Consider the following 9,337-nt stretch of genomic DNA (forward strand, 5'->3'; position numbering starts at 1 on the left):
TTTATTTTGAACAGTAGTATTCTCTTGTGCCTAGATGAAGGGTTCACAAAGGTTTTCTAAAAAAGTTCTCTCTCCTTTTTCTAGAATAATTTATTCATTATTCTATTGATAATATTAAAAAGAAAACCCCATAATCTTCAGTTTATTGATTTGTCAACAGAAGCCCCTTACTTAGGTCAGAATTTTTAATGCAAAAATTTCGTCCTGAAGCAAAATGTAAAAGAAATTCATGATTTTAGCCTTTTTTTATATTTTCAGAACATCTTCAAGAGAATAAATATATTTCCTTGTATCATTAAGTTTGTCTCTTTTTTGTGCTACTTATCCCCTTTTTTTTCCTGATAAGTTTCAGAGATTCAAGAATTGCAATAACGTTATGATATTACAGTTAAAAATTTCTTAGATGGTAGGACTAAGAGTATTAATATTGTCAGAGACTTAAATATGGAAATAAGGTATTAATCACGTTTCATGTAAATTGCAGAATGTCAGCTAACGAGTGAGATTAGAAGTTATCTCATGATAAAAGCACTATATCAGAAAAGAACATTCTCTTAAGTAGTTTTTGTCTGCATGTAAGTATTTTGTACTATTGTTTCCTAATAAGTCATCTGTCATTCAAATACTAGATCTGGGAAGTGAGGGGATAGGATGGAACCAAAGGGCTTAAGGATGTTCAAATGACATCTGAGATTATCTCTGAGGTGCATCAGAGGTAATGGAGCAGAGGAGATTCTGCAGAATGCCTGCTTAATATCTGCTCCTTGTTTTCTACAGAAACTCAGGTTGTACGCTCCCAGCTTAAGCCAATGCTTTCCCTTTTCTTGAAATTTGGATCCTTCTTTTAGCACATTTACGTCTCTCTATATCTAAAATGCCAGCACCCTTGTAGTCTCCAGAGACTGAAGCCCCAAGTTGCCTGAGGGGAGGGATGTTGCCTCTCACAGTTGCACAGGGCAGCAGCTGCTTCAGTGTGGGGAGTAGGTGCTTGGTGAGGGATGATCCCAGGTTTCAGGCCCTCCGATCCCTGTCCTGCAAGAATTGAGCCAGTATCAGCAGTTGAAGGTAGTTTTCAGTGCCTTGCTCACCCCAACCATCTTGCAATGCAAGAAAAAGACCCTTTTATAAAGCAGGGCGTGTTCCACTTGATTTTCCAAAAGTTAAAGGCTATTTAATCCCCTAACACTTTCAGGTGTTGCCTCTTCTCAGTTCCCCACTGTGGAGGAATAGAGCTCTATCCTTCCTGCCTGAAAATGTTGACCTAATCTTGCCTTCTTCACTGCATTTTAACTCCCTCTGAGCCTTTTTGTGCAGCTTCTTTTTTGAGAAAAGTAGACTTGAGGAATCATGTGCAAATCAGTTCTCCAAGGGTAGTACTAGAGTGCCCAGAAATCCTTGCTTTTGTTATCCCTTCCTTGGCAGCACTGCTGAAGGATGTCCTCATATGGTGCCAGTTAGAAGCAAAAGTTCATTTTTGTTGGAAGCTCCAGATCAACAACTTCCCAGATTAAATGATGTATTTTGAAAACATCTAAAAATGTGTTGCATACCATTTGCTTTGAGGGAAAAATCTATTATAGTTTTGTGCTGTCTGGTGGAAAAAGTGTTTGGGTTTTTTTCATCTCTGAATTCAACAAGCATTCTGTAGCTAGACAAGCTGAAGTATTGTTTTTGACTATGTTTTTTTGTTCTTGCAGATCTGCTGTCCAAACTAGCATGCTGTGTTATGCCAATCTAGTCCATTGTTAGCTTGACAGACAGCTGTAGTTAGAATACAAGGCTTTTGTGTTCCACCCACCCTCTCATCTCAGTTTTTATTCCATTTCTTCAAGTAGTGGACACATTCCTGCCAGTCTCAGTGTTTTTATTTAATTTGGACAGAGCCTGTATAAAACTGAACAGATGTCTAAAAGCAGTGAAGGAAAGACTGAAAAATGCACCACATACTTATCTTCATTTGAACCAAGCAATGCTGTATTTTTTTGCCCCCATTACAACAAACATCACAAATTATTTTGGAGGTACATTAGCAGAGGCATCCAGCCAAGCAGTGACAGGATAACAAATAGCTTCCAATTTTGAAAGATCCAACATGGGTACAGGAGGTAAGCAAACTGGAACTGGACCAATCTTTCTTTGCCATGTATTTTTGAGGTGTGTTTTCCAGAGTAGATGTTTCTTCATATTCTACAGTTACTAGTACTCATTTCTCTGAAGTAAAGCAAGACATTTCCAAAAAATTCCTGAAAACACAGAATGGTAATTCCACCCATTAGGCATGCCAGGAATTCCACAGTGCAAACTTTTCACTGCTTAAAAGAATCCATTCATTAGAAGACACGTTGAACAAATTAACTTGAAATAGTGAACATTTAAAAACCATTTGTTGTTGAAGACATCGAACAGCATTTTTTCATCTCAAGTTAATGTAAGAAATTGAACAAATTACATAATGTTTGGATATGTTGTCATGGTTTCTAGTGATATTCATCTGTGATATCACACCTTAATTCTTGAGACTGAGTCAATTCATGCAGGTTTGTCTGTACACCCAACAGATATATTTCCTTACCACTGTCTAAATTGATGAAGAAATGCATGCTCTAAAGGACTTATTAGTCCTACAAATAACCTAACATATATTAGATTAGGTTTATAGGCTTCAAAGGTATAAATTAGTCTAAGAATTTAGGTCTGGGTAACTGTGTAGGGAAAACAGTAAAGTGAAAGTAGTAAGTAAAAGTCTATAAAACCCATGTCAGCAATAATCAGGTGAAAGTCCATTCATCTGTCCCATGGTCAGTGAATACATTCTCAGCCTTTTCTGAATTTGGGTTATTTGTTGACTCAGCCCCTGAGAAAATGACTTCTGAGGTCACATGCTCACAGTCTGTAGAATAGTACAACTAACTTGATAGAAATGCTAGGAATGCGTACATTCAGTTAATAAAATTTGGTCATTCATCATATTTTGGAAATAAAGCCTTTGTTCTAGGAGTTAGAATTTGCATCTGGCTGGCAATTTTCTGATTTTCCCACCATCCACTTGTACCCTGATATCTTTAAATATGGAACTCTTCAGCTGTAGAATAGTTCATAAGTGGTAATACTATATTAAAGATAGCAGGTGAAAAAATTGAGACTGAAGTTGGATTTGAAGTTGATTGTCTTTAATTTCTCTGTAGTTAATTCTCATTGATGTACAGAGTCTCTTATCATTCCTGCAGTAGTTAACACAATGATGGATACATATTTATCCTGTATCATAATCCCTTCTTTAATATCAAAGGTTTTAAAATTATTCAGTTGAAAACTTTAAAAGCTATTATTGGAGTTTGTATTATATGTACATCTGAAAAGAAAATTGAAAAAAGCACTGAAACTGAAATTTCAGAATAAAATGTGTCATTTTAGATAGTAACATAAATGGGTCCCCTTTCAAGTATATTCTACATATACATTTATATACATATGTATTCTACATATACATTTCTTTATGTTCATATACATGGGTATAAAGTAGTTATCATCCTAAATTTGAAATATCTGATTATACAACCAATAGTTTGCCTGTGGTTTGTTGTTGAGAGTAAGACACACAAAGTCTCAAGAAGGAAGCTGGGGATGTGTAGCCATAGACGTTGGTCACTACCACAAAGGCAGTATCAAATTATGTTGGATAGTCATTCCTAGCAATTGAAGATGTTGTAGCTCTCTAGATGGCTATTTGGTTACCAGCATTTAAACAGTATCCACTTTTAGATTTCCCAGGAATTTTCTGAAAAGGCTTGAGAAAGTTTGATTAAATGACACTCTTCTCATAGGAAATATGCTTGGGAGATTGTGTGTTTTTCTTTCAGTATTATATTCAGGAACTGCCTCTTCATTAAGAACAGTTTTTAGCATGTATTTTTTTTTTGAATTCTCAATTATAGGCAGTTTTTGCAACTCCCAAGTCGTAGGTATCATGGAAGGTTGGGTTCTTTTGTTCGGTTGGTGGTTTTTTCTTGTGTTCTTTTTTCTTTGTTTTATTTACCAGTAGCATTTACACAGTGACTATCCACCCCTGCGTCCATATCTGCACCGATAGCAGACTTTATTACCCCAAACTGACCAGAGAAGTCAGTGGCTTGTTGAAAAGTTGCATTTTACCCTTTTTCAAGGGTTACTACTTTCTTAGACTTTCTAAAAGCCATTGGTAATGCATTGAATGGAAGAGACTTTAAGCTAAATCCATACTTAGTCCTTGTTTTGAAATCACAGTATTTCTACATCTTTTAAAAATGTTTTGAAAACTTGAGAGTTTGTTGTAGCAAACACTGTCAATATTTGTGGCAGATCATCTGTCCTTTGCCTTCTGTTCATGAAATACTAAGTACATTAGGGTTCTTGGTCATCACTAAAGTTGGAGCATTGCTATTAAATATATATATTGTTATTACATTAGAAGAAACTAAACTCAGAGGGAACAAAATCATTACATTCTCTCTTTATTAATATTAGCAGATGTATCTTGTAATGGAGCTGTGTGAGGATGGAGAACATAAAAAAATGCTTTGTAGTAAAGGACATTTTACAGAAAATGAGAAAGGGCACATCATTCAAAGCCTTGCTTCAGCAATAGCATATCTTCACAAAAACTGTAATTATGTTCCTCTCTTTCTCCCATATGTTCATTGATTTTGAGTGTTCATACATTTAACAACAGTTACTGATTGATATTTTATCTATTATTTATCTTATAGGATAAAAATAGGCCAGTAAAGAAAAAGTAAAATACACTACATGAACGCTTTCTTAGAACTTTTTTTTCTTACAGATACAGCAACTACTACCATTTTCTTTTATTTTTCTTTTTGTACCAGCTATGACAATAACTATTATTATTTCCTACCTAGCAACTGCTTCACATTATAACTTTAACTTAGTTCAGGTGTTAAGTGTATAGTCTATTAGAAGAGGTAAAAATACAGGAGTGGGTTGCTCCTGATTCTTCCTAACAGCATGTGTTGCATTTAAGGTTCAGTAAATATCAGCATTTTCATCCACCACCTAGAAGCACTACAATTCTGCACAGTCCACAACAGCCAAAAATTTAGATTTTGTAGATGGTGTAGGATTGTGAATAATCCTGGAGTTTTTTGCAGAGAAATTATTAATCTCTTTGTTACAATATACGCCTCCTAGGAACCCTTCATTTACCTGTTTTTCCGTACAGATATATGGGGTTATGGAATGGTGCCTTTTTTAAAGCCTTGTTTCTTCTGTGTATTCACTGAAAGGGCAAAAACTTTGACTCGTTAGGGTTATAAAAATGAACTTCATGTATGAAAGTATGTTCAAATTTGGTAAATATGTACTCTACTTTTTCGTTAGATGATGCCAGATGATCTATGGATATTTAAGATAGAACCAGTATGAACTTTTTCCTTTCTTACAGGACTGCGGTGAGAAATAAGATTTCAAAATTTGAAATTCTTATATGACTCCCTGAGAGGAATGGTTTTGGTGAGGTTTCCACTAGTTTAGAGTACAACGCACTGAAGCTGCACAAAGGAATTAATCAAAAGAGTTTAAAATATTTCTGTCAGGAGATATTCACTGCAACTGATAACATTTTATTTCTTACTCTCTCTTGGCAGATATTGTTCACAGAGATCTAAAACTGGAAAACATTTTCACTAAAAGCAGTGACATCGATGAAGTAAATGAAGTGAAATTAAATATAAAGGTAAGACGACAATTGTAGCAGTTCTGCTTCAAGAACAGGTTTTAATATCCAGGTATTACTGGGAGACTTGACTTTGATACCTATTAGTAGCTTTTGAAACGAGTTACTAAATGGTGTTATTAGGGAAAAAAAAAATCATTTGGAAGCTAAGTGCTACTGTTGAAAAGAGTCTTCTTTTTTTTAATGTTAAGTATATTTCTCGGTCAATTAGAAAAAAAAAATCCTTAAAGTAACCATACCTTGTGCATGCAGATCTGCATTAACATAGTCCCAAGCCATTAGTTGCAGGAAGCCAGCAGATGCTGTGAGATGTAATTAATATTTAAATTAGGAATATTATCAATTTAATGTAAATCTGTTAGTAATTTAGAAAAAAGCCTATGTAGATTGTGCCTTGATTGAAATACTAGTGTATTATAGGATTCTTTTGATATAATAAATATTCAATACCTAAACACAATGTTCCGTATGCTTACATCTTTTTTATTGAAGAAAATAGCCTTTGATGCTTAATAAATCATGTGCTAATTATCCATCACTAATTTTAGTAGTAGTTACTGTGAAAATGTTGACATCTTCTAAAATAACCTTGTACAACTGAATTTTTGCATCATGAATTTACTATCTGGGGTAGAAGACTCCAGGTTGAGAAGCATTTTAGACACTGAAGAGTGGACAACTCAGTAATTATGGGGGGAGACATTGGGCTGCAAAACTCTGTTTTCTGTTTCTTAGACCTCTGTATTTTTATATAATGTCATGCCCATTTTAAGAAACATAATTTTGGATTTTTTTTTGTGTCCTTGGGGCAGTTTGTACCTTTCTTCTTGCAAATGTTAGAGGGATGTAAGACATAAATCTGGCTTGTCAGCAGGTTTTCCATCTTTGTAGTCAACTCAGCACTTTCATCAGTAGACCCATCGTGGCCAGCTGTTCTTATTTCATGGCCTTGCTTTATATATCCATTTGGAACAGCAACTAGGACACTCTCTCATCTCTCCTAAAAGGTGCAAACATTTTTCCTGGCTTCCATTCTGTGAATGAGGGCAGATTTTTCCTCACTTTCCTTGTTCTCCTCATTTTAGAGGAGAATAACTCCTGAATAACTGTAATGGAGGAAGCAGAAAACAAGAACCAAACCCAAAAGCCGGTATGGCCAGCAGCAATGAAAGCAGCTGCAGGAAAGGAGAGGTCTGTCACACAGTGTGAGACAGCTAAAACCAACATTTAACTGCTTCAGAGCTTTCAGGCTTGAGGCAGCTGATGTTAAACCACAGCCTAGGGTTCACACCCTCCTATTTTTGGCTGTGAGAAACAGTCTTCCTGGATCTTTATGTTCTTCTGGTTTTGGGCAGGATATGAGGGCAGAATTATAGGAGAAATCCAGACATAGCTTGCTCCTGGTGAAAGAACAGAGTTTCTTCCATATGGTACAGTAGTACATGGCACAGGTGCATCCTGGCAAGGAGTTTGGACAAAATTTTGCTAATAAGTATAGATAGAGCTTCTGTTTCAAGCTGTCTCTCAGTATCAGGACATTCCTTCCTGAACTCAGGTACTGACAACTTCAGATATATGTATTGTCCCACGGACTTTGATATAGAAAGTATAAAATATAAAAGTATACTGAAGAATTTGGCTTCTGCTCATAAGTATTACACCTGAGTAAGGTTTTTCCATCAGGATAAACCCCTATCTGTTAAAAAAAGAAAATATTCATCAGCATTTCTCTATAGCCTTTGAAATATCCCTCTTTAGGGACTATTGATGAGTAGTGCCTTTTTGGTAGGGTTTCTTTTAGCAGTCATGGGCATTGTTTCCTTCCTCTTCTAGTTCAGTAAACTGGAGCAGAGACAAAAGGGACTCTGAAGAAAACAAGCAATGATTTACTTTAAATCAACTCCGGTGTATGTTTGCCTATACATGTTCCTTTTTTCTGTTGCTATTGTGGAAGTTCAAACCCTCTGAATTTCTTCATTGGTTAGAACTTGAATAGTGTTTAATGTTGTGCCATTCTTTAAGAATGCCTTGGAAGGTTCATGTATACTTAAGGTTCAGACAAAGCTGACAGGAGACATTACTGATCAAAGAATCTGGAATCAAGTGCTTGTGGGTTTTGCAAACATGCCCTTGTTGGTCAGAGGTAATCAGAGATTCAAAGAACTGGTTTTAGCAGAAGGTAACTACTTGTTTTCAAACTCCCTTCTGCATAAGAGAGGCAGAACAATTCCATACTTCTCAAATGGTCATGGGAACAGATGTACACCTGCTGGCCAGAAGCTGAGGACCTCTACCAGTCCATGCTTGGATCAGCTGATTAGGGGATGAGCTCACCCCACTCACTGTCCTATTCCTAGAGGAAAAAAGCAAGCAGGTCCTCACAGTGAGGACAAACAGCTATCCCAGGTGATTGTACATCTGCAGGGAGCAAACAGTGTCATGCAAGGGGGTCACTTTATAATCAGTACCTTACAGGCTGCATGGAATCACCTCTCTACTATAGCAAAAGAAGGGAGCAGTTAGGGAAAAATTTAATCAGATCTTAGATGTTGCTGTACCAAAGTCTGGGTTCATGTCTGCTGATATTCCTTGATGATGCCATACTGTTCATTGTTCAGGCCCTTCCTTTCTGCTCTTTTCCTTCCTCTCTGCTTCCCTAATCCATCAGGTACTCATTATGAGTTCTAAGACAACGTGAGGAACTAGTTTTTTCTTATTTTCTCATGAGCTTTTATCATGCTCTCCATGCAGACAATACTAACTCTGCATTTTCATTCTACCTGGTGTTGTCTTCAAACCACCTTTGTCTATCTTATATTATTGCTAAGTTAAGTTCAGTGCAAGTAACATATTCTGTTGTTACGAGGTTTACTTTTTCTCTGTTCTGGGGGTTCTTAAAACCAACAGTGCTACCTGAATCACAGTGCATCTCTCTGGTTACATAAAGATAATCTGTGACTTTGATGTTCTGCAGAAAATTTTAGGGATCTCCGTCTAAACAGTGGGAAATAAATAATAAACTACTTTTTTCTTAGACAATTTCCATCCAAAAAATGTACCTATCCCAGTGTATAGGACTTATTAATATCAGATGTTGAAATGGAAGTTGAAAAAAACCCACAAAAGCAGATAATTATGACATAGTCTGTCCAAAGGACTTCTTTTTTTCTTCTATTTAGGCAATGAATGTTTTGTATTCCATAATATAAAAATTTGTAACCCTTTCTGATTTATGCTGCATGCTATAGTATATTTAAATCCTTTGTCCAATACAGCATCCTTTTTTTTTTTAATTTTGTGAAGTCTTTTCCTCAGTGGTTTGTACCAGCAATTCATTTCACTTGCAGAACAGAAGTAAAAAAAAAAAATCCTTTTTGGAGGAAGGTAATTAGTCCTTCCAACAATTTGATTGATTAAATACTAGCAGTATTAAATACTCTTTAAGTGAGGGGGTTGTATAGGATGAAATCACTTTCCAATTTACTAATCACGACAGAAACATAGAGCCTCATCACTGTGAGTGATCTTCAATCATTTGATTTATTTCACTGTCCCAAGAAAGAAGCAGCTATACTAAAGTCATTTCTGACGAATATTTGTGTATAC

This window comes from Corapipo altera, unplaced genomic scaffold, assembly GCF_003945725.1.
Source record: "Corapipo altera isolate COAL_440 unplaced genomic scaffold, ASM394572v1 78, whole genome shotgun sequence".
Lineage (NCBI taxonomy): Eukaryota > Metazoa > Chordata > Aves > Passeriformes > Pipridae > Corapipo > Corapipo altera.